Source organism: Temnothorax longispinosus, chromosome 8, assembly GCF_030848805.1.
Source record: "Temnothorax longispinosus isolate EJ_2023e chromosome 8, Tlon_JGU_v1, whole genome shotgun sequence".
Taxonomy (NCBI): Eukaryota; Metazoa; Arthropoda; class Insecta; order Hymenoptera; family Formicidae; genus Temnothorax; species Temnothorax longispinosus.
The window spans coordinates 8577939-8604927 of record NC_092365.1 but is presented as its reverse complement, the minus strand read 5'-3'; the positions used below and the strand labels follow the sequence as shown (position 1 = coordinate 8604927).

Sequence of the window (26989 nt, the reverse complement as noted above, 5' to 3'; positions counted from 1 at the left end):
ATAATTTATCATTAAATTGATAATCAATTTAATATATCAATACTAATGAGCATTATATAATTCTTTATATAAATGATGCTGCTGCATTTTAAAAATCTTAATCTTAATCTCATAAACAAGAGGTTTATTAGTATAAAATATACATTTTAAATATGATGCTAATAAATAGTTTATATAAGGCAAATTATCATAATTTTAATGAATACTTTTCACTAATAAATTTCTTGTAGATTTAAATGAGATTCAGTAGCATTATTTACATAAAGATGCTTATCAGCATCAGTATATTGAATTAATTATTAATGTTAATGCTGAAATATTAATAATTTGAAATAAATGTTGTTAGACATAAAATCCGCTGATAATCGTTTTTATCGTTATAAATAACGATGGAAATGGTTATCAACGGATCTCGTGCCTAATAACATTTATTTCAGATTATTAATATATATATTATATATTGTCACGTCTTTTTCACTCCCGGAGCGGTCCGGGCCGTGTGACGGATCAAAAGGAGAAGGAGAGAAGGATGATAGGCCTCTCCAGCAGTTCTCTCGCACCCCCGACACTCCACTAACCGAGTTTTATTGTTGGGCGCTAGACGCGTGAATTTGCGTCCGCGAAATCGCGAGAAACTAAAGAGAGAGACGCAAGGCGAAATAAGTCGGTGTGCGAGGAATCGGCTAGCTCGACCTAATAGCAGGGCGCGCCCTCAGAAAAGATTTATAATAACAAGACAAAAAATATTCTTGACATGTTTAATCTCATCCCAACCTAAAGTAGTATAAAAATAAAACAATATTGAGATTAAATCAATAATTCCTATTCTCTTCTTTCGAATAAAATAAGATTGATTTAATATCTTGAGACAAGAATATATAAATTTAAGCTTATATGTTCTTGCGTTTAGACTAATCTTCACGCGACGTTATAACTTATAACAATCTTATTTTAATCGAAAGGAGAGAATAGGAATTATTGATTTAATCTCAATATTGTTTCATAACGCGCGATGTTAGAGCCATAATATTAGGCGCGATCCGCGCGACGGCCGCGCGCCGCGAAACGCCTAAGATGCATCTAAATATCCATTATCCAGATATTATTCCTGAAATATATGACTGAGGTAAAAGAATTTTCTAGTTTTTGTTATATATTATCTGAAGATATATGTTTCGCATAATGGAATATTGTTAAATGGATTAAAATAATGACTCTCATTATGAGAATAGCATGTTGGTTTTTGTAGATTGGGAAAGAAGTAAAAATCCTCAATTTGGTTATATTTATACAATATCTGTATCCAGAGATAATATTGTATATTTTGACCTTTTCACGAGTCTAACATTCTTATTGTACATTTTTTACTTAAAAAACTTACCACAGTAAATTTTAATACTCATTTTTATGCTTATAAAATTGATTTCACTGATCAATGGCATTACTTACTTAAAATTTCAAGATTTGGCTATCCATACAGCAATCAACATCAGAATTATTGCTAATGATCAACGATTGGTTCCGTTCCGTTTTATTATCCATTGATTTCTTTATGAAAGATAAATCAATGGAGAATAAAACGGCTTTCTATCAAATACGTTTTGTATGATCATAAGTGTAAAATCATAAATCATAAAAATAATCGAAAATCATACGTTTTGTATAAAAACGTAATAATAAAACGTTACAAAATAATAGCTGTTTTTGTTCATAAATACCTTTATTTCATTTTATCACAAAAAAAATCTTGAAAAAATTATATAATAGATTACTAACAATCTACAAATTCTCTTTTTGCAAGAATAGAATAAGATATTTTTTCAGATTCGTCTATTATTGAATCAAGAATATTATAAGATTGTCACAAAGTTCTATCTGCATCTTTCTGAGAAAGTTAGAGGGATAGTATCAAGAATATTTTATTCTAAACTTAAGAAATTTTCTATTTAAGATTAAAATATTGTTTTAATACTAAATATGATTGGCCCTATTTCGATCCTATTTTATGATAGATTTAACAGTAATAGCATTGTATCTAGAAATCTTTTCTGAGGGTGGCGGGGTTGATTAAGGACAGCGCGATGTTCGGCGGGGTGACACGCAAATCATTAACTCAGTCAGCTAACAAATGAAAAGAAACATTTATTGTAGAATAACTTTCGGAAAACAATGCGGCCATTTCGGCTTTCATTAATCAAAAAAAGCAAATAGATAGCTGATAACACGGGCGTCAAGTTTTGAACAATAAGAATGACAGTAACGCGGACGCCAGAAATAAGCGGAGAATTACGTTAATTTAGTAAACGCGCGAAAGGCGTCGTTGATGAGCAAGATAATACTGATAGAAAACTAAACTCACAAATACTTCGAAATCATAGCAGTCACGCAGATAATAATAGTAGAGTATTAAACTAACAAATAATATAGAATATCTACAGAAGTTACGACCGAATGCGACATAACTGGAGTAAACGCGAAATAATCGTGCGTCACGCTCGGAGCGCGTGAACTCAAGATCCCAAGCGGCGCAAGGATTCTGTCGCCAAATTGCCTTAATCTAACGCAGATAGGGAACGTAATACAAGTGACATCCCAACGTAATAATGGTCGAACGCAACGCGTAATATCGCCAAGGGTATCCTGAAGCGAAGAATAAGGCGCTGAGGCGCTTGGCATAACACGAAATACTAAAACTAACGCGGGGGAAGGTACGGAATTACCGCGAGTAATAACGGGACGCAATAATATCCTAATGCAAATAATATCTGTTATGTCTTTTACTGGATAGGAACTGAATGACCACACCCGAAGTGAAGATAAATGCTCTATTTATTTACACGTTACATCGACGTTCTCGTAAGCAAGGAAGTGAGGAAGTAGTGAGTAGCGCCGCGATCTCCGCGCACTGCGGCATCGATCACGTGGATCGATGCCCGGTACGTGCTTCCCTCGACAGCCACGCGAGTATTCGACAATATCCTAACGCAAATAATATTCTAACGCGAATAATATGTCGGCACGAACGACATTCCAACGCAAAGGCTTGCACGCAGGTAACATCGGAGCGCAATCATACCAACGCGAATAATATCTCGGCGCAACCAATATCGCGTGGATAATCTAGATGTCCTAACGCGAATCACACCTGACGCAATTAAACCAACGTATTTACAATATGTATTTATTTTACAGGACATGTTTTACATGTTCACCATTGTTCTCCAAACACAATGCGACTCTCCGCATAAAATTTTGTCGCACTCTACTTAGTGTGACGGGTGTAATATCGCGACTTGCTACCCGTATTTTTTCAATTAATTCATTGCGATTCATGGGTAGTGTCTTATATACCTGATCGCGTTTAAAACCCCATGCAAAAAAGTCCAGAGGCCTGAGATCAGGTGATCGCGGTGGCCACTCGTGCAGATCACTGTGAATGCCTATCCACCTGTTCGTAAATCGACGATTCAAAATCGTACGGGCGAGAACGGAAGTATGGGCTAGATGGCCGTCTTGTTGGAAGATGATGTTTGGGCGGATGTGTACTGGAACATCTTCCAACAAATCGGGCAGTGTTTCCTCCAGAAACTCGGAATATACTTCTGCCGTGACATTGACAATTTCAGGGAAAAAGTACGGTCCGATAATCGTATCGTCCACAATCCCCATCCAAACGTTGAAGTGAAACCTTCCCTGGACGTGCGTTTCTTTTATACAGTGGGGGTTCTCTACCGCTTAACGGTGTTCATTATGGCAATTAATCATGCCATCATTGCGGAAAGTGCTCTCGTCTGTCCATAATATACTCCGCAGAAAGTAGTCATCCTCAATATCATCAATATCGTCCATCTGTATGATATAAAGGTACAATAATGTATCTGTGTATTTTTTCATGTTTTTTATGCCTTTTTTGCAATTAGTTAAAAATTATTATTAATTTTCTGTTTATTACTTAGGTTGACATTTTATTGCGCAGACTTTAGAAGAAACGGTGATATGATTAGCCACGATATAAAAAACATGTCAACGACAAATATTCGATAAATGAAAGTTATTTGCTACGATTTCGTATGAAAGCTTAAAATATAGCTAATACATTATTAAACTATATAATTTACCTGTTCTGAGACCCAATCACAAAATCTTTCTTGACGGAGCAAATCTTGGGGGAGCAGCATTTGAGTTGTGTGTCTCTTGTAAGGATGCATTCTTAAATCTTTCTTAATAATCCTATGTGCCTTGTTATGGTCCATACCGAGATCATATCCGATACCTCTTGTGCTGGTGTGCGGATTTTCTGTAACTGCTTCTCTCACTTGATTGATAATTTCTTCCGGGCGATGATGATGATTTAGCGCGCGTGTTGACGCGTGTAACGTGCCATGCTGGACAAGGCGAGTTAATAAGGTATGGAAATACCCGTGTGCCGGGTGCCGCTTTTCAGGAAAGCGCTCAGCGTACAAAATTGCGGTCTGCCTTCCATTTTTACGACATTCGCCGTAAATTAACAACATATTAGCCAACTCTTTGTTAGTATAACGAGGATGCTCCATCGTTCACCATTTGACGTTTTTAAAACAGACGAGTGCATTTTCCGTAGACGGACAAAAAACTATCTGGTCCGACGTTCTTTTCCTTGCGTGCAACGCGAGGATTGAAAACGCGGTGAACGATGGAACGTCCTCGTTATACTAACAAAGAGTTGGCCAATATGTTATTAATTTACGGCGAATGTCGTAAAAATGGAAGGCAAGCCGAAATTTTGTACGCTGAGCGCTTTCCTGAAAAGCGGCACCCGGCACACGGGTATTTCCATACCTTATTAACTCGCCTTGTCCAGCATGGCACGTTACACGCGTCAACACGCGCACGAAATCATCATCATCGCCCGGAAGAAATTATCAATCAAGTGAGAGAAGCAGTTACAAAAAAATCCGCACACCAGCACGAGAAGTATCGGATATGATCTCGGTATGGACCATAACAAGGCGCATAGAATTATTAAGAAAGATTTAAGAATGCATCCTTACAAGAGACACACAACTCAAATGTTGCTCACCCAAGATTTGCTCCATCGAGAAAAATTTTGTGATTGGGTCTCTGAACAGGTAAATTATATATTGCTTCTTCATAGAGGAAGCTTTGTTTTCGTAAATTCGTATATGAACTTTTGATTGGGTGTAAAGTTGGTTCTAATCAACCAAATTTAAAAGAATTATATATAAAATAGAGGTAGAACAAACTAAAGAAAACATTGTTTTTTGAGTTTTTTTTCAATTTTTTCTACCCCTATTCCATATATAATTCTTTAACATTTGGTTGATTAGTTTTTTAGTTATATAAAAAATACAGTGTAGTGTTAAATGTTAATCCCCTTTTAAGAAGGTATGAAATCGATGTTTGAACTTTGCGAAGCTGACCGAGTGTCGAGCGTTTATTTTATAAATGACTGTATAAGTTACTGATTTCATTTAACAGTAGTACCTCATGGGTGACGAAGAAATCTATTATAATTTTACAAACGTCGGTTAACTTTGAACCTTAGTTTGCTCACTATTCATCTCTTTCTAAGGGGGACAGTTAGAACATCTCAAGTCTCAATAATTGAGACTTCAAAAAATGATATTTTAAAATAATAAAAAAGTGTGCAAGTAGAAACTTGCACATTGTTTCCTCATAGGGTAATTATTCAGTTTACACCCCTCACCTCCGATTTTGATAAACTTAGGCTTAATCGACGCGTTTTTGCACGAAACGAAAGAATCTGGCAGAAAAAAATGTCGCTCTGCCCCGCGACGCAAGATATTAATCGTTAAAGTTGACAGGAATCAGGTTATGATTCCTGTCATACCGACGACATTTAGCAACACTGAACGTGCCCTGCGGCCACATGCGCATGCTCAGTGGTCGCACGCGCATGTAAAACTGCGCCAATTTTAAATGAATCAATCGTGCAGAATAACCAAGTATCTCAATTCAAGCAGTTAGGTCTCACGCTGGGAGTTTCATTAGTTTAATTATGCGTGGGAAGCACACACACACACACACACACGGGGGTGCGAGGGGGAGGGGGGATGCAGGGGAGAAAAGCCTTTCTGTTCACGTGCGCTCACGCATGTAAGCCCCCTTGCACCACTCCATGCATGTGCTTTATAATTTCGTTTTACAACTTAGCATGTACTTTATGTTGTAAAGCGAGGTCCACGCTGCCTACCGACAAGGTGGGTGCGGGGGAGGGGGGGCCGAAGGCCCTCCCTCGCATCCCCCGTGTGTGTGTGTGTGTGTGTGTGTGTGTGTGTGTGTGCTTCCCACGCATAATTAAACTAATGAAACTCCCAGCGTAAGACCTAACTGCTTGAATCGAGATGCTTGGTTATTCTGCACGATTTAACTGTTTAACGAAAATCACAACTTCTATAAAGCAGGGCATACACCAGCATACACACGTGTGTGTGCCCTGCTTTAACGAAAATCATTAAACAGTTAAATCGTGCAGAATAACCAAGCATCTCGATTCAAGCAGTTAGGTCTCACGCTGGGAGATTTCATTAGTTTAATTATGCGTGGGAAGCACACACACACACACACACACACGGGGGGGGGTGCGAGGGGGGCCTTCGGCCCCCCCCTTCCCCGCACTCACCCCGTCGGTAGGCAGCGTAGACCTCGCTTTACAACATAAAGTACATGCTAAGTTGTAAAGCGAAATTATAAAGCACATGCATGGAGGGGTGCAAGGGGGCTTACATGCGTGAGCGCACGTGAACAGAAAGGCTTTTCTCCCCTGCACCCTCCCCCATGCATGTACTTTATAATTTCGTTTTACAACTTAGCATGTACTTTATGTTGTAAAGCGAGGTCCACGCTGCCTACCGACGGGGTGGGTGCGGGGGAGGGGGGGCCGAAAGCCCCCCCTCGCACCCTCCCCCGTGTGTGTGTGTGTGTGCTTCCCACGCATAATTAAACTAATGAAACTCCCAGCGTGAGACTTAACTGCTTGAATCGAGATGCTTGGTTATTCTGCACGATTGATTCATTTAAAATTGGCGCAGTTTTACATGCGCGTGCGACCACTGAGCATGCGCATGTGGCCGCAGGGCACGTTCAGTGTTGCTACATGTCGTCGGTATGACAGGAATCATAACCTGATTCCTGTCAACTTTAACGATTAATATCTCGCGTCGCGAGGCAGAGCGACACTTTTTTCTGCCAGATTCTTTCGTTTCGTGCAAAAACGCGTCGATTGAGCCTAAGTTCATCAAAATCGGAGGTGAGGGGTGTAAACTGAATAATTACCTAAAAAAGATATGCGAGTGATTATAGGTGATGCACCGAAGTCAACGCAATTGTGAACGACCATGCGCGCCTGCTCGAATGGGCAACCCGCCGTACCGCTCTGTATCGTCTTGATACACCCTGATACGTACATACATTATATTACATATATTGCGTACATTACATACATTATATTATACATACGTTATATTTGGTAATGTCCCTACGGCAACGTATCGGTCAAATCCGGCAGGATATATCACTTATCGTCGTACGGACTCAGAGCGATTTTCGTCTCGCTGATAGTGTACACTTCGTGCTTTTTCGATCTTATGCACGACTGCGGTCGAGTCATTTCAATCTCTTCGTTCAGACACCACGTGTAGTCGTCGAACGTGATGGTGCGCGCGATGACGTTGCTTTTGACACCTTTCGCTTTTTTAGTGTTTTTCTTACCATCGACTCGTAAGGCGTACATTTTCGCCTTAAGGGGATGCTAAAGCCGTCCAAATTACCGACAATTACATTTCAAAGGTCTCATTTTGAAACGGCTTTACAGATCGCAAAATCCTTTTACAGGAGTAAAGTAGAGGTACTAATAAAGGGTGGGATTGTCAAATAATTAGTAATAATTGAAAAAAATTTTTAAATGCTGTCACCTGATAACCTTATTTTCTAATATAAACAGTTGTATAAGTAATATGTACGAAATTAAACTTTCCCACCCTTCAGAAGACGTGCACAAACAATAACGTACCTTTGAAATTGAGATTGAAAGCCTGGAATAAAAATGAGAGCTTTGAAACGATCGTGTATATTTTTCACAAAAATATTCACGCAGAGCAGCAATCATGTCACAGCAGTAGTTCACGGATCTTGCGAGAGATGGCGCGATGGCGCACGCAGCTGTGGGCAGTTTCGGGGTTGGGCGGTTGGCTACATTGTCTGGTTCGTACACAGCAATCGAACCAGGACAGATATATGATACAGATATCTCGTTAGGCATTTTTACATTTTTTTCAATTATTACTAATTATTTTACAATCCCACCCTTCATTAGTACCTAAACTTTACTCCTGTAAAAGGATTTTGCGATCTATGAAGCCGTTTCAAAGAACGAGCTTTGACAGATATGTGGTACAGATATCTCTCTCGTTAGGCATTTTTACATTTTTTTCAATTATTACTAATTATTTTACAATCCCACCCTTCATTAGTACCTAAACTTTACTCCCGTAAAAGGATTTTGCGATCTATGAAGCCGTTTCAAAAAACGAGCTTTGACAGATATGTCGTACAGATGCCTCTCGTTAGGCATTGTTACGTTTTTTTCAATTATTACTAATTATTTTACAATCCCACCCTTCATTAGTACCTAAACTTTACTCCTGTAAAAGGATTTCGCGATCTATGAAGCCGTTTCAAAGAACGAACTTTGATAGATATGTCGTACAGATGCCTCGTTAGACAAGGACATATATCTCTCGTATTATTCTTTTCTCTCCTATGTATGTATTTTGCATGCACCCATTTATTCCTCTCTCTCTCTCTCTCTCTCTCTCTCTCTCTCTCTCATTCCTGTCCCTCTCTCTCTCTCTCTCTCTCTCTCTCTCTCAGTACACTGGGTAGCTACATTTAGTATGGTAAAATCAGGATTTTCTGGAAGTGTGGTGTTAGGATTTTAGGGTATATTTGAAGAAAGAAAAACGGTAATGTTGTTTAGGACAAGAAACTCTCTATTTATTATTTCGTTGATGATATAAAATACATATGATATAAATCTGTTTGGATTTCTAAGCACAAGGAAAGACATCTCTTTTGCTTATGTATTATTCGACAAATCAATGGTTACCCTTCATGGAATGCAGTAACGGCTGTCGCATACTGGCAACGGAAACGAAGACGAGGGCAAAAAATGCGATTCTAAAACTGTATTTGTATTAATTCTGAGGAAAATAACGGATGTGGAATTTTTTTGATCGATTTTTAGATAACCAAGTATTGCATCCTACAAGTGATTTATACATATAAAAAAAAATACATATGAAATACATATAAAATATAAGTAAGAAGTAAGTATATATAAGTAAGTAAGTAAGTAAGTAAGTAAGTAAGTATATAAGTATATATAAGTTTATATATAAGGCCATCTTGACGCCGACGGCGCGGCGGCGCGTATGGCGGCGCGTATGGGGGCGCGTATGGGAGCACGTATGGGGGCGCGTACGGCGGAGCGTATGGCGGCGTGTATGCTGGCTGTGGCGGCGTGTATGCTGGCGGCGGCGCGGGCGACGCGTACGCCGACGGTGGAGTATACGCTGGCTGCGCGTGTACTCCACCGGCGTTCCTCATGTTTCTCCCGAGGTTTCTCCGCTGGTTCTGCAGCGCTCGACGCACCACATGATTTGCAATCTGTAAAAAAAATTTGTATATATGTATAGGGTGAATCATTTTAATCGACGCATGCATGCACGCTCGCTACATTGCTGTAGCGGCCCTTACTCTACTTACCTTACACTGAGAGAAATCTAAATAGTTGTGGCAACTATTTTTTTGGCAACTCTGCAGTTTAACTACTTGTAACTAGTTTTCCAAATTAATAGGAACTAAATAGTACTGAATACTATAAAAGTATAGTCACAGAAACAATATTTGTCAACTGTTAGTTGATAGTTAAATATCGCCTCAACTATAATTATTATAGTTATATAGACTCCATAAAACAAGATATGACAATAACATTTTTCAAGTTTAGACAACTCCTTGACTTATTGTTTAGACAAATATTTTTTTGTTGTGTAGCATACTTCCAGAAGCTGGTGCGGGCGGCAGCGCGGACTCGCGCGGCGAGAGAGTTCGGCTCGCGCCCGCTACGCGGTGCATCGCCAGTATACTTTTGCGTGTTTAAAATTCAACATCGATTCCTATAACTAGGGTCGCTCAGCAGGGTTTTTCCAGCGATCCTTCTAAGGTTCGCCAGTCAGGGTGTGTTCACCCACATATATATTAATCAATTTTGGATTATAAATAGATTGCATCGACGCCGCTAGGCGTCGCATCGCCCGTACATTCTCTCGAGTTCAAAATTCCGCACCGACCTGTATATAAGGAGACCCCCTACGGGACCAAAGCACATATTTTCAGGTGCTAGTCGCCTAGGTATATTAATTATAAATCTTTTAGTTTAACAAATAAGAAATTATTCTTTATTGGACAACTCTAAAAATTATGTTGATATCACTACAATGAATAATTATTCATGTTACTACAACATACTTTTTGCATACACAATATATTTTTCGTTAATGCCACTACTTTCTTGTAGTTTAAATAATTTATTTATTGTTGTTATTACAACTATATTATACATAGTTGAGGCGCTATTTATCCACAAATTTCTAGTCGGTTTAACAAAAAAAATTCTAGTTGCTGGTACAAATTTTTTCTCTGAGTGTATGCATTGCGCTCGTTCTCTCTTCTCTTTTCTCTTTCTCTCCTCGCTTTGTGGTAGCGATGACAGTGTCGGTGGCGGCGGCGGTGGCGTCATCGTCGGTGGCATGGTATCGATGGCGGAGGCGGCGGCGGGATTACCGTCTTTGCTGTCGTCGTCGATGGCGGAGGCGGAGGCGGCGGCTGCATTGTCGCCTTTGCTGTCGGCGTCGATGGCGGAGGCGGCGGCGGGATTACCGCCTTTGCTGTCGTCGCCGATGGGGTCGGTGACGGCAACTTGCTCGCCACACCTCCCTCACTTTTGGCTGAAATAAAAAAAATAAAATTACAAAGTTTGTAATAAATTATATATAAATAAAGTTTATTCAATCAGCACCGTTCTTTACAAGAATATACATTCGTGAGCCACGTGCCTCTATATTATATTTCGAAGCGTTCGCTTCACGGTAGTATATCCATTCATAAAACAGTACTAATTGTAAGTAACGCGTTACTTGTAACACCGTTACCATTACCGTTATCTTTTTATAGTAACAATTTGTTGACATGACGTTTTTCCATAACAGTAATGGTCACGACGTTACAAGTAACGCGTTACTTCCCAACCCTGCATTTATAATATATGTATGAATTATACATATTGTTGCGCTGCGCTTCGCTATCGCACAATCACTCGCGTTCGCGCCGCGCACTCCCGGACTCGTGTAATAAAAGAGGATGAACACTTTATTACAAAAGGAACTCAGGTTTATTAAGAATTCTGTACAAGCGTTTCAGGTGGAGAATACGTCCGAACGATCGGAGTCTCCCTGTAGATCTGACAGTCGTCGTGAAAATCAATACATCAACAACAACCGGTCGTTAAGGACCGCGCTTCGACTTGAAGCTATTCGAGCGAAGTTCGGGCTCCTCGTGATCGAAGTTCCGCGCGCAACGAGTGTCTCAACACGGGCGCAACACTGCCCCCCTTCTTCCTAGATTGTCGTCCCGACAATCCACAGAAGGGCAGTGCCCCGATAATACGACTTCCCGGGCACCAGGCTGGCTCCTTGTTCTACCCCGGGCTGCTGCCACGGGTTAACGAACTGCCCTTTCTTGGTCCCTTGCCGTAAAACACCTTGAGGTAGGCTTCGCTTCTTTCGGCTTCCTGGGAAAGAGCTGGCCAGACTCCTCCGCTCCGACACCAAGGCGAACCATCCTCTTCTGCGGGAACATTCCCCGACGTTGCCGCTCTTCCTCGAAATCTTCGGACAAGGGGGGGGGGGAACTGTTGTGGACCCAACGTCTTAAAGACTCCCCAAGTCCTTGTCTCGGCATTTGCCCTACGTCCCACGGAAAAACCACAACTCAAAAGAACCGTGGGCGAGACAGTCTTCTTAACAATATTCCTCAAAAAAAAAAAGAAGTCTTGGCCGATGTTCCGCCGCGGTGGCTCGGGTCAAAATCCAAGTTTTCTCACAAACCGTAGACTTTCTCTGGAGAAGAAAAGAAAACAAAATACGACACGCAGTAATATCGATAAAACAACCAAACTTCTATAAAAAATAAAAAGTCTAATTATTCTCATAACTGGGGCACTCAGAACGGAAATGCCCCGTTTCTCCGCAGGACCAACATTCCCATTGATTGGTCCTGCAACTCCCTCGAGGCGCGCTGTCCTTTCCATCCTCCCCCTCTTTCTCTTCTCCCACCTTCCCTTCCACATTCTCAAAATTCTTTCCGAAATATTCCTTCTTTCTTTCAAAACTATTCCCCTGAATAATTTTTATCGCTTTCGCCCTTTCGACGGCTGTTTTTAAGGAGGTTACTCCCTCCAACTGGAGAGTCCTTCTCAAAAAACCGTCACATAACGCAGAAACAAATTGCGCGCACACGATCTTATCTCGAACCGAAAAAGAACACTCGGGGTAAGCTAATCGCGAAAGTCTTTCTAAATCCGAGCCAAGAGAAGCCAAATCCTCTCCATTTCTTTGCTTTCGACCCATAAATTGCGTATAAAAATTTTGCGACAAACCCCCCTCGCCGAAGCGCAACTCCAATTTCGATTTCAATTCTTCGAAACATAATTTATCTAAATTTTCGACAGACTCTAATACCGTGCGCGCTTTTCCCCTAAAACTCGCGGCCAGCGCAACGGATTTTGACGCGTCGTCCCATTTATTTGCGCGCGCGATGAGAAGAAATTGGGAGAGGAATTCTCGCAGCGGCGTCGAGCCGTCGAACGTGTCGGGCTTCAGCTTGAAGCCTAATTCCGTACGCGCACAATTTCCGGGCGTTACTTCCGCGGCGGCTCGCGCTCTCGCGTCACCGAAATTTCCGCGCGACATTTCCGCGACGTGGCGGCCCGCGCCTCCGTATCTCCGGTCGCGTTAAATGAAAAGGAACTTAGCTGCAGGAGTTCTCGTCGCTGTTGCTCCGCTTCCCGTTGTCGCAGCAACGCCGCGTACTCCTCTCGCATCTGGCGAATCTCCTGCATCATGTCCTGCAATGTCACAACTCCGCTGAGAGCTGAGGAGCGCTCGAACCGGGTCGTATCTCAGTCTCTGTCTCGAGCCGTGGAGCGCTTGGTCTCGGGGTTCCCATTCGCGCTCTCTTTCTCGTCGCCGGCGCTGTCAATGACTCGTTGGTGCTCGCCATTAGTTCCGCTCGTCCGCTCGTCCTATCCTCGCTCGTCCGATCCCGGACGAGCCCCCAAAATGTTGCGCTGCGCTTCGCTATCGCACAATCACTCGCGTTCGCGCCGCGCACTCCCGGACTCGTGTAATAAAAGAGGATGAACACTTTATTACAAAAGGAACTCGGGTTTATTAAGAATTCTGTACAAGCGTTTCAGGTGGAGAATACGTCCGAACGATCGGAGTCTCCCTGTAGATCTGACAGTCGTCGTGAAAATCAATACATCAACAACAACCGGTCGTTAAGGACCGCGCTTCGACTTGAAGCTATTCGAGCGAAGTTCGGGCTCCTCGTGATCGAAGTTCCACGCGCAACGGGTGTCTCAACACGGGCGCAACAATATATTATAAATGTATAATATAAATGTAATACTTACATTTACGATATGTCCGCCGTGATCTATCCATATCTCGTCAGTCCGCGGCACTAAGAGTCCCCGCCGAACGAATTTCACGTTCCCGACGGCCGTCGTCGCGGCTGCGCTCTCTCTCTCTCTCTCTCTCTCTCTCTCTCTCTCTCTCTCTCTCTCTCTCTCTCTCTCTCACTCGCTCGCTCTCCTGGGTATCTTTTCGTTATCGCTCACTTTTTCTTCCTTGCGAACTTCTTTCCCGCTTTCTTTTCTCGGAGAGGGACAAACAACGCGCGTTTTATTACGCGTCTCCGCTCGCGGCATGATGCACGTATATACGCGATACTCGCCACTTCCGGCTCACGCCGTGCCTCGCGACGGGCCGACCCGGCCGACCGGTCACTCACGACGCAGGATTCCGCGGGACCGTCGCGTAATTTTCAATCAACTAACTGAGCACTGGCACTGGCACTATGAGACTGAGGAGCTGCCCGGGCTGCTCGGGGGTCGGGGGGTCTCGATCACGTGAAACTTTTTATCGCATGTTTTTTTTACTTCGCTGAGTTCGGTCTATCCTTGCGACGGAAAACAAACGAATCGCACTTAGAAAAGGACATCCATATTCTGTCTCTCTCGCGCTGCATTTTTGCTGCTCGCCGAGCTGCTAGCCGGCTCGCTTGACGAATGACGCGACAATTGTTTCCGTCTTCGATGATATCGCGCCGGAAAATAATTGTCACGCAGCGAACGGCAAGCATTGCGACGAATTCGCGATGAATTCGCTCGCTGCTCACTGCTCGGCGTGGTATCATTTTGAAGCTGGAAAATAAATTCAATAATAATGAAATAATAATTTTTCTATTATACAATCTTGCCTAATTATTCATTTTAATGTACATTTAATTTAAAAAAAAATTTTTGGGAAAAGCAGGGTTTGAACGCGCGACCTGTAACGTTTCAGTCCGTCACCTCAGTCGCTGCGCCACGCTTGCTACATGGCTATCTCGGTTGCGTACTCGGTATATCAGTCGCACGAGAAGTTTCAATACTTTCTCGCAAATACTTGAAAAATGCATCGCGCTGCTTGCTCCGTTTCAAGTAAAACTTACTCTGTTTCGAGGGGAACATCTTGATGGACACACGTTTTTCCTGAGATTTTAAAGTAACCTTTGTTTTTTTTTCAATGGAATCATACGATCTTTTTTATATAACATAATTCTTGTAGTTATTTGGCACATAAAGTAGGTAAGCTAGCAGTTATAAAAAAAATCAATATTTTGCGAGATGTTATATTTTATTCGGGCATATATTTTGACATGAAATATAAAATATCTTGTAAACTATTCATTTTTTGATAACTGTACCTACTTTTATGGGTAAAATAGTGGAACGAGTAAGTTGATTTAAAGACAACGCATAGTTGCTTTTTTTAAAAAATAATGCAATTTGTAATGTGCAATTACACACTTTTTGAAGTGAAACTTCTTTAGGCACGGTAGTAAGTTCGATTCGCGACACGAAAAAGTGTAACGGAAGTGAAACTTCTTTGGTACGGTAGTAAGTTCGATTATGCGACACGAAAATTTGACCAATAGGCGTACGGCGTTGGCGAGACAGTTCTTCTTCTGCGGTAGTAAGTTCGATTGTGCGACACGAAAAGTGTAACGAAAATTTGACCAATAGGCGTACGGCGTTGGCGAGACGGTTCTTCTTCTGGCACGGTAGTAAGTTCGATTATGCGACACGAAAAGTGTAACGAAAATTTGACCAATAGGCGTACGAAATGAAACTTCTTTGGTACGGTAGTAAGTTCGATTATGCAACACGAAAAAACGTCACGAAATAGTGTCACGAAAATTCGACCAACAGGCGTACAAAGTGAAACTCCTTTTGGATCGGTAAGTAAATTCGATTTTGCGACTCGAAAACGCGCCACGAAAATTCGATCAGGCGTACGGCACTGGCGAAACGGATATAGTAAGAACTGCGTGTAACACTATATTTTCGAGTTGCGGGCGGCTTGGAGTGACTATAATTTCGTTGCATTGTTTTTGTATTAATTTCAGAAAAGTTATGGCAAAGCCTTGCCTTCAGAAGTTTCACTTCTAACGCGCGTGGCGACCACGCGTTCATTTTTTTTTTTTTTTGAAAGTAACTATGTTTTTCTCACATTAATTGATTCGTCTTACTATGCTATATATAAAAGTATCAATATGTATAATATCAAATATCCCGTAAACTATTGATTTTTTGATAGCTTTATCTTTATACTTTTATATGCCAAATAAGTAGAGAAATTATATTATATAAAGAAAATTGTATGATTCTATTAAAATAAACAAAGGTCACCTTAAAATCTCAGGAACACCTTTACCTAAAAAAAAAACGTGTGTTCATCGTAAGATGTTCCCCTCAAAACAGAGTAAGTTTTACTTGAAACGTTTTTCAATGAAATCATCCGTTCGCGAAATATAGCGCTGTCAAATTTATAATGGAACATTCTGTATATAAATAATTTTGAATATTTTATTGGTAAAACTGTTATCTATTTCTAAATCATGGTCTTTACTCTATATCGAATTGACGCAAAGTTAGAAAGCTTAGTGTATGTATATACTGTGTATTGATGTAGAATGAACCGAAAAAACGAATAGAAATGTTGTACAACAGTTTGCAATTATTCAATGAACATAACATAATTATGATAAAGACAAAAAGATAAAAATATCAACCAGTATTTGAAAGCGACCATTCATCAACGCATCGACGTCGATTCCACTAATTATTCCTGACAGAGTACGTAATATGAATCTTTTTACTTTTAGATTTTGAATAGATTTTTAGTACGGGCAGTATATATCGGAACACGGCCGTAGTATGTGTCATATATAAATAATAATATCATGATGTTTCCGCGGTATTACTAATATATATTGTGATATTCGCTCGAACCGATACGTATTTTTACAAATTCATATTTATGCATTTGTAGTAAATATTAGGAATTTTCTTTGAACGATATTCTTTAATAATTCATTGATATGAATTCGTACTATTATAATACGTACCGGCTCCAGCGAATGACATAGTATTACTAATACCGCGGATAAAATGCCGTAATATCATTTACCGCATTTACATGACACATATTACGGCCTTGTTCTTACGTGTACTGCCACAACACAAATCTATTCCAAATGTAAATATGTAAAAAATCACATTACGTATGGTACAGGCTTCCGTTTCCGGTGCGTTAGAGAGTGACACGCGGTGACAGGGCAGAGTTTTTCGGCGGTGTGTGAGAGCGTTGGAAGGTGTTGGTGAGAGTGAGAGAGTGGAAGAGCGAGAGTGTGTGTGGTAGTGGAGGGAAGGTACGAACAGGAAGGATAAGGGATAGAAAGGGTTCGGAAAACGTACGTGTGTGAGCAGGTTGGGCAGGGAGCACGCGAGGCGCTAAGAGAGGAAAGCGTACGCGAGAGCGGGTCGGGCAGGGAGCACGCGAAGAGTTAAAAGAGGGGAGAGCGTTGAGCGGTGAGCGGCCGCGGGCGAGGAGAGCGTGAGTATAGGTGGCGGACGGGTAGCGAGAGAGTCGGGAATCGGCATTGAGAGAATGATCGGGAGGATGAGGTACGATGAGAAAGGAGAGGGGGGCGGGGGCCAGAGAGCAAGAAGCGGGAGTGTCAGCAGTGTCGGGAGTAATGGGGAGGCAAAGAGGAAAAGGGAGAATGCGGAACTGCAGGGGCTGGGGGACGAGAAGGAGGGTAGGGAATTTAAGAAGCCCGCCGAGGCTGTGGGTTGGGAGGAGAGGTAGAGGAGTGAGTGGAGGGGGGAGATGAGGGGGTGGAGGGATGAAATGAAGGAGGTGATGATGAAGGATCTAAAGGAGGTGAAAGGGTGGAGGGAGGAATTGAGACAGATGATGGAAAAGATGATGGAAGGTTTTAAAGAGCAGGGGAGGTTGATGAGGAAGGAGGTGGAGGAGTTGAGAAGAGAGGGGAGGGAGAGAGAGGGGAAATGGAATGAAGAGAAGGAGAAGTTGATGAGTGCCATAAAAGGGCTGGAAAAGAAGGTGGAGGAGCTGGAAAGAGATAAAGAGGGGGAAGGAAAAGGGGGTGGGGTGTCGGGGGGAGGAGAAGGAGATAAAATTAGAGCTTGAGAGGAGGATGGAAAGGAAAGAACGGGAGGAGAGGAGAAAGAATGTAATAATCAGAGGGCTAAAGGTTAAAGAAGGAAGGAGGAGGGAGGCGGTGGAGGAGGTGCTAAAGGCCATAGGAGTGAGAGAAAACATTGAGGAGATCAAGAGAGTGGCCGGAGATAGAGAGAAGGATAGAGAAATGGTAATGGTAAGAATGAGAAGTAAGGAGCAGAGAGAAGAAATCATGAAGAGAAAGAGAGAGCTGAAGGGAAGGAAGGAGAGGATTATGGAAGACTGGACATGGAAAGAGAGAAAGATGAGGTGGAAGCTGGAGGAAATCGCGAGATTGGAGAAGAGAAGAGGAAGGAGGGTGAGAATAGGATACGGAAAGCTATGGATAGATGAGCAATACTGGAAATGGGATGAGGAGGAGGAGGTTTTAAGGAATGGGAGGGGGAACGAAGAAGAAAAGAAGAGGGGGAGAGAAAAGAGAGGGAACAAAATAGCTCGTCACTGGACCCAATGTTCGTCAGGAGGAAAGCCAGCCCGAGGAGGACGAGTATGCCACTACCAAGTTGAGGAATAAGTGTAAGCAGGACAAAAGGAAGGAGGGAGGGGAGAAGAGAGGGAGAAAAAGGGAGGGGGAGGGAAGAAGGGAATGGAACGTAATTTTTTGGAATGTGGCCGGGCTAGAGAATAAAGACAGTGAGTTTTGGATAGGGCTGAAGGAATGAGATGTGATGGTGCTGTTGGAAACATGGCTGGATGATGGAAAGGTAAAAGGTGGAAAAGAATCAAGGAGAGGCTGCCGGGAGGGTATGAATGGGGAATGCAAACGGCGAAGAGAGAGAACAAGAAGGGAAGGACGAAGGAATGGTCATGGATATAAGGAAGGAGTTGACGGAGAAGGAGGAAAGGATTGTGGGGCAGGAGAGGGGATCATGACGGGCAGGGTGAGGGTGGGAAAGGAGAGATGGAGGATATAGGGAGTCTACATTGGAGAAAGCATGGAGAAGGCCTTGAGGGGGCTGGAGAGGTGGGTGGAGGACAAAGAGGCGGGAGTTAGAGTGTTGGTGGGAGGGGATTTCAACGCAAGAACAGGGGAGGAAGGAGGTGAGTTGGAAGGGGTGGAAGGGGAGGAAGGGAGAGGGGGGCAAGAAGAGAGACAATCAAAGGACCGGACTATTAATGGGGAGGGTAGGCTGATGCTGGACTTTCTGGGGGAAAGAAGGTGGTGCATCTTCAACGGGAACACAAGAGGAGACGAAGAGGGAGAGTTTACATATATCGGGGGAAGGGGGAGCACAGTGATTGATTATATAATTGGGGAGGGAGAGACAAAGGACAGAGTAGAAAAAATGAGGATAGGGGACAGGGTGGACTCCGACCACCAACCGGTGGAAGTATGGCTGAAAGGAGAGTGGAGAAGCGGGAAAGGGCACAAAGGTGGAGAAAGAGTATGAAGGGGGGTATGGAACGAAGAAGGGAGAGAAATGTTCAAGCGGAAGTTAGGGGGGTGGAGCTGGGGGAGAGGGGGCTAGAAGAGGAATGGGAGGAGGTGGAGGGGAGGGTGAAGGGAGCAATGAAAGAGACAGAGGAGAAGCTGAATAAGAAGGAAAAGAGAAAAATGGGCTGGTGGGATATAGAGTGTCTGGAGAAAAAGAGGGAGGCAAGAGGGGAATTGAGGAGGTGGAGAAAGAAAGGTGGGAGGGCAGAAGAATACAAAAGAACAAAGCAAAAGTTCAGAGAGCTGTGCAAGAGGAAAAAGAAGGAGGAGAACGAGAGGTGGGAAAAAAGGGCGGCGGAAGTGAGCAGAGAAAGTGAAGTGTGGGAGATAGTTAATAGAGAGAGGAAGAAGAGGAGGAAAGTGATGGAAGGGATAGAGATGGCGGAGTGGAAGGAACATTTCATGAGGCTGCTCGGGGGGGTGAAAAGCAGAGTTGTCAAAGGAGGAAGGGAAATGAGGCGGGAGGGTGAGGGAGGCGAGGAGGAAATAAGTAAGGAGGAAGTGAGAAGGATCCTAAAAAAATTAAAAGAGGGGAAGGGGCGGCAGGGGTGGATGGTATTCCGAGTGAGGTGTGGAAGCACGGGGGGGAAGAGTTGGAGGATTGGGTGAGAGGGTTTTGCAATAAAGTCTGGAGGGGAGGGGGGTGGCCGGAGAGCTGGAAGGAGGGAGTGATTGTGCCCATAGCGAAGAAGGGTGAGGGGGAGAGGGTGGAAGACTACAGAGGGGTCACCCTGTTATCCACCCTATATAAGATATACGTGGCGGTGTTAGCGGAAAGACTGAGGGAGGAAGTGGAGGGTAAGGGGATCATTCCGCCGAGTCAAACGGGATTCAGGAAGGGGATGGGGACGGTGGACAACATTTATGTGCTTAATTATCTAGTGAACAAACAACTGGAGAAAAAAGGGGGAAAGGTGGTGGCATTGTTTGTGGATCTAAAGGCGGCCTTTGACTCGGTGGATAGGGAGGTGTTGATTGGGGCGTTGAGGGAGAGGGGGGTTAGGGAGGGTCTGGTAGACAGGATGAAGGAAGTGCTGAAAGAGACGAGAAGTAGGGTTAGAGTGGGTAAGGAACTGGGTGAGAGTTTCTGGACAGCAAGAGGGGTAAGGCAGGGGTGCCCGCTGAGTCCGCTACTGTTTATTATATTGTTGGCGGACTTGGAGGAGGAGATGAAGAAGGTCAAGTGGGGAGGAATCAAGTTGGGAGAAGGAAGGGTGTATGATTTAGAGTATGCGGATGACATGGTGCTACTGGCGGAGGGAGAGGATGAAATGAGAAGTATGATGGAGAGGCTGGAGAGATACCTGGATAAGAAGAGGTTGGAGCTTAATGCGGAGAAAACCAAGATCATGAAGTTTAGAAAAGGAGGAGGAAGAATGGTGAAAAGAGACTGGTGGTGAAAAGGAAGAAAAGTGGAGGAGGTGAAAGAGTTCAGATACTTAGGATATACGTTGCAAAGGAATGGAGGGACAGAGGCACACGTGAAGGAAAGGGTCAAGAAGGCGGCGGCGGTCATGGGGCAAGTCTGGGGGATAGGGAAGAGGAGATTCGGAAAGGATTGGGGGAGAAGGCTTTGGCTATTTGACAAGTTGGTTTGGACGGTAATGGAATATGGGGTGGAAATATGGGGATGGGAAAAAAGGGAGGGGATGGAGAGACTGGAAGAAAGATACTTGAGATGGGTGTTGGGAGTAGACAGGAGGACGCCGGGGTACCTGGTGAGGGAGGAGCTACAGAGAGAAAAACTGAGAGGCAGGGCAAGCAGAAGGGAGTGGGGGTTTGGAAGGGGGCTGGAGGAGGGTAGATGAAGTGAGCTGGCGAGACGGTGCTGGGAGGAAGTGAAGGAGAGATCAAGGAGAAGAGGGAGGCTCTCGGATTGGGAAGAGGGCAGGAAGAAGTATCTGAGCGACAGAGGCTTGTGAGAGGAGGGAGAGGGGAAGAGAAAGGGTGGGGAAAAGGCAAGATTGGAGGAGATGGTGAAGTGGGAAAGAGAGGTACAAAGAGCGGAGAGATGGGAGAGAATAAAGGAGTCCAGATACAGTAAATGGAAGTGAAAGAGGAAGGGATACCGGAGTATTTAAAGAAAGGGTGGGGGGAAAGCAGGTGGAACAGAGTGGCAAGATTTAGACTGGGGAATGAAATGAGGGAGGGAAGGCACTGGAAGGAGGAGGAGAAAAGGATATGCAGATTGTGCGAAAGAGAAAAGGAGACATGGGAACATACGTGGGAACGGTGTAGGGAGTGGGACGAGGGAGGGGGGGTTGGCAGGAAGTAAGGAGATGGGTACTGGGAGAGAGGTGGGAGGGAGAATGGTGGATGAGGGAGATCGAGAAAGACAGAAGCAGAAGGAAATACATGGAAGGGCTGGAGGGTGAGGGGTGTGATTGAGGTGAAGGAGAATGAGGGAGAGAATTTGTGATAAGCCGATTAGAAGAAATGGGAGCGGGTTGATGAAAATACACGAGAACAAGTCGGTGGAAAGGAGAGATAGGGAGAGAGAAGAGAGAGAGGAGAAAATAGAGAAGAGGTTACGTAGGAGTACAGAAAGATCGGAGGATGAGGAGATATCGAAGGAGATGGAGGATAAGCTGCTCGTCGAAGATGAGTCCGAAGAGGAGAAGGAGGAAGGAGGAAAGAGGGCCTGGGCTAAATAAGAAGAGGAGGGAGGGAGGGGATTGAAGTCTGAGGGCGGGGACGAAGCGGAAGCGGAAGAAGAAGAAGAAGAAGAGGGCCACGGAGAGACGAAGCGTAGGAAGAGGAAAAGGAAAACGACCACAGGGAGCGGAAGCGGACGTGTAAGAAGAGGAGGTGGACTTTGGGGATTTGATCTATGTCTATGTTTATGTTTGGAAGCTAGAGTGAATGTTATGTAAATGTACGAGGTTTGGGAACGTTCCTCGGAAAAAACGCCTTGTAAACCCTAAGGGGAGAGACAATAAATAATACAATACAATACAATACATTACGTATGGTACAGATTTTCAGTACTGGTAATGTAAATTGTGAACACAATCTACGTATGTATATGTTTATGACAAATCAACGACGATCGCGGAGTGAGATAGATAGATAGAGAGATAGATACTGTCGCGAGTGTCGCGACGATAGTGTAGTGACGCGAATGTAATAACGTGATACAGTGAAGTGAACAGTGAAGTGAACGGTAAAGTGAGTATTGGAGACTAAGGAGGACTATAAGGAAGTAAATATGGGTGTGAAACGTTTGGAGAGGAAGAAACCTTGGTATTTACACAGACTGTCCCGGAAGAAAGGAGCGTTACGAAGGTTAGTATACATTATGCATTTATGATAACACTTTAATGAATATTTATTATACAAATCCCTTAAGCCTACTTAGAGTTTGATCTATTCACTCGTTATTGAGATCTCAAAATTTCGGGTACTCGCAACTCGTGCGTTCGGGTAAAAGAGTCACGGTGCGCTCTCGCTCCGCGTGTACTTGTCGCAAGGCTCTACCGTATCTCTTGATATTTACAAATAGAAAAATTTAATCAGACAGACAGACTGACTGACTGACTGACTGACTGACAAGCAGACCGGTTTTCTTACATTTTCAACTTTTGTTATATAAAACTTTATATAAAGGTTAGTTGGTCAACTGTCTTACTATAATATTCTTTTTCACGAATATTTTTGTAAACATCATGTGCATATTTTTGTAAACATCATGTGCATAGCATATATGCGCACGCACGCACACACACATACACGCACGCACGCGCGCGCGCGCGCGCACACACACACACACACACACACACACACACACACACACAAATTTTGTTCTTTGACAGTGTAAAATATTGCGAAATGTTAATCATTTTTTTTTTTTTTTTTTAGTTTTTTTAGAATTTAAAATATAAGTAGTATCTGTTTAAAAGATAAAGACGCAATCTTTTGTCTATTTTATCATTGAACTAAAAATTATGCATGTTTGTAGCGTGTAATAATACTTAGTAGCATAGTCGTTAGTAATGTAATGGTATAGTACATACAGTGTCATAAGCGTCTGTTTCAACGGTATTGATTTTAATAACAATCAGAAGCGTCTGTTCTGACGGTACTGGCATTTACAATAAAAATTTATGGAAAATATTAATAATTTTAATACAAAAAGGAGATGCGTCTATTAAGACGGTACTGTGGCAGAGTAAGTGTCATAAGCGTCTGTTCCAACGGTATTGATTTTAATAACAATCAGAAGCGTCTGTTCTGACGGTACTGGCATTTACGATAAAAATTTATGGAAAATATTAATAATAATATTTTAATACAGAAAGCTGATACGTCTATTCTGACGGCACTGGTTTAAAAAATGACAAAAGCATATGTTGTGATTATACTGGCCTGTAATAATAACAATATAAATGTCAAAGGCATCTATTTTGACACAGGCTAGTTACCTGCTGTAATATAAAAGCTGAAGCGTCTATTCTTATATACTTAGTTTTATAAAATAAAAATAAACAAAGGATTGCTGTCATATTTACACTATTCTTTTAAACTTATTTCATATCGACTCAACATTATTTTCGACTACACCAATTTTCTGTCAAGTGTTGTTTCATATATTAATATTTTTATTATTCTTTACAGGCGACAGGCTCTGAAGAGGCGTCAAAAAAATGACGCAAAAATTGCGGCAAGTATGGACAACGAATCCATCAATTTCCGAGAATCAATGGTAACATTGCCCGATATGATAGATTCAAACTGCAATACCGAAGTAACGCAGTGTCCGTTGCAAGAAAATAAAGGTATGTGCAATTTAAATGTCGAAAAGTGCGATGATGATGATGATGATGACTTTGTCATCGATAATACGGGCCTTCTAGATACAAATCGTATCCAAGAGTGCATGCTTGAAGGCCGTAGCATTGTCGACATTTCATTTATGTTGAATGAGATCCACAGAACATTCGATAATCATGCGCGAGGAATAGAGTGCCAATTTAAAGATTGGAAACTCATAAAAGCTCGTCGCAAAGGGTTAATGACGCAGTTGTTCTTCAAATGCCAAATGTGCAATTATAAAGACAACATCTGGTCCGAACCTACAGAACCAGACATATTGGATATTAATACAGCTGCTGTAGCTGCATCTATCACAACTGGAAATGGTTATGCCGAGTTCAATGAGCAATGTGCAGCTATGAATATTCCTAGTATGTTTGAGGTTACGTATATAAAATATCGCGAAAATCTAGTCGAAGATTTCGGAAAAACAGCCATGGAAAATATGATAAAGGCAGGCGAAGAAGAAAAACAACTCGCCTTAGACAGAAATAAAACTGTGAATGGTATTCCATATATAACTGTCGTTGCGGATAGCAGCTGAATGAAGAGATCATACGGTAAAGCCTACGACTCACTTTCCGGTGTAGGTGCAATAATTGGTATACGCACAAGGAAAGTTCTCTTCGTTGGCATCCGCAATAAATATTGCGCGATATGTGACATGGCTGAACGAAAGGGTTGCGCTGCGAAAACGCACAAATATTATAAAAATTTCGATCGCAACGCAGCCTCTACAAGCATGGAGAGTGATGCTATTGCAGAAGGTTTCAAACTTAGCCTTTCGATGCACGGACTTATTTACAAAACGGTTATCGCCGATGGAGATAGTAACGTATATCACTCCATCATCAATAATAAACCGTACCAGGAACAGATGATAACGGTGAAAAAAATAGAATGCACCAATCATCTACTGCATAATCTTTGTAAAAAACTGAAAGCCGTTGCTGAAACGACTCAGCCAAAAAGAATGCATGGTTTTATTGAAATACGAAAAGTTGTAGACAATAGCGTTTTAAAAATACGAAGAGAAGTGTTGCGACTAGCTTCTGAACGACAAAAACAAGACCAACCTCATCATTGTAAGGCTACAGAACTACGAAAAGACATATTAAATATTCCTAGTCACATATTTGGTGAACATAAACGATGTGAGGAACGCGGTCAAAAGTGCGAAATTGACGGAAATAAAAATTATGTACCACATTTGAAACTGCATGGTCTATATCAAAGAATAGAAAGTGCTCTTATTTATCTCAGTGCTTATTCTGACAGCTTGCTCTTAAATTTAACCAATAATCCTGCAGAATCGTTTAATTCGATAATCTGCAAAGAAATTGGTGGAAAACGCATTCATTTTGGCAAACGAGGTTCGTACAATGCTAGAATTACGGGAGCAGTTCTGCAACATAATACGCAGCAAGTCCTCACGGAAGTTTATAAAGGCATGTCTAAAACTGTTCCTCCTACTGTCAAACAACTGGAAGAGCAACGGCAAAAAAAAATTGCGAGAACCAGAGAATCTCGACAAATAGATGGCAAACGAAATAAATTTAAACGAGAATCAGGAACAGATAAATATTATGGCCCACAATCGCAAAAGCCAGATCTCCCATCTGATGTATTTGAACAAAATCGACAAAGGCAGATGGAAAACTTGATCGAGTATGGAAACAATTGGGAACAAACTGAACGCGATACGAGACAACAAAGTGATTCCGAGCTGTGGTGTTCATTGAGACGTGTCATGTTGACAGCGTCCAATTTTGGAACCGTTTGTCGCATGAGAGCAACAACGTCTTGTGTAACAACAGTGAAGAATATTTTATATCCTTCGCCTATTGAGACCCCCGCCATGGCATATGGTCGCGTTCACGAACCAGTAGCAAAAAAAGTTTTAGCCGCAAAACTTAACAAAGACATCAAACCTTGCGGCTTATTTATTGATCGCAAATATCCATATCTGGGTGCTTCTCCTGATAAACTCATTGATGACGATGGCTTAGTGGAGATTAAATGTCCTCAGTCGGCCGAACAATTAGCAATAGAAGAAGCCATTAAAACATTACCCGCCTTGAAAAACATCTTTGATGCAAAAGACCCAGGTAAATTAAATGAAAAGCATCGGTTCTTTTATCAAATTCAAGGCCAATTAAACATAACGCAACGACAGTATTGCATTTTTGCCATATGGACACCGAAAAGCATGAAAATAGTGCACGTAGATAGAGACAATGCTTTTTGGGACAAGCATATGCTGCCTTCTCTAATACGCTTCTATAACGAATGCATGCTTCCGGAAATCTTGGATAGTCGCCACAACAGGCACATGGCAATAAGGAATCCGAGTTATATTATAGAAGCACAGGAAGCAAGTAAAAAATTAAGTAGTCGAAAAACTATTGAGCAAAATGCAGTAAAGAGCGAAAATATCATTAATGAAATTAACGAAACGTTAAAATGTGACATTTCGCCGATGAAAACAGCAATTACCACTGCTATGATTGCTCAAGATATGGATCAGGATGATGATTGTACATATATTGGTACAAGCTACAAGCGAGATATAACCAAAGAGGATAAGGCAAGACGAATGATAAATTTAGATGAAGTTATTATACCTATTTCTATTGTGAGACAGAATGTCTTGTCCGGAGACGAACTAACGGACGAATCAATAGATGAATTTTTACGCATTGTGAGACAAAGTACTCCTTTTGAAACGCAAAGTGTACAGTATCAAGGATTGTCTGATTATATTGACGCTAGTAAGAGCGATATG

The 26989-nt window shown here is 42.3% G+C and overlaps 1 pseudogene; it reads right to left on the bottom strand.

Annotated features, from left to right (window-relative positions):
- Positions 1-3186: 3186 nt before the first annotated feature.
- Positions 3187-13204, bottom strand: LOC139818233 (uncharacterized; annotated as a pseudogene).
- Between the last annotated feature and the right edge of the window lie 13785 nt (positions 13205-26989).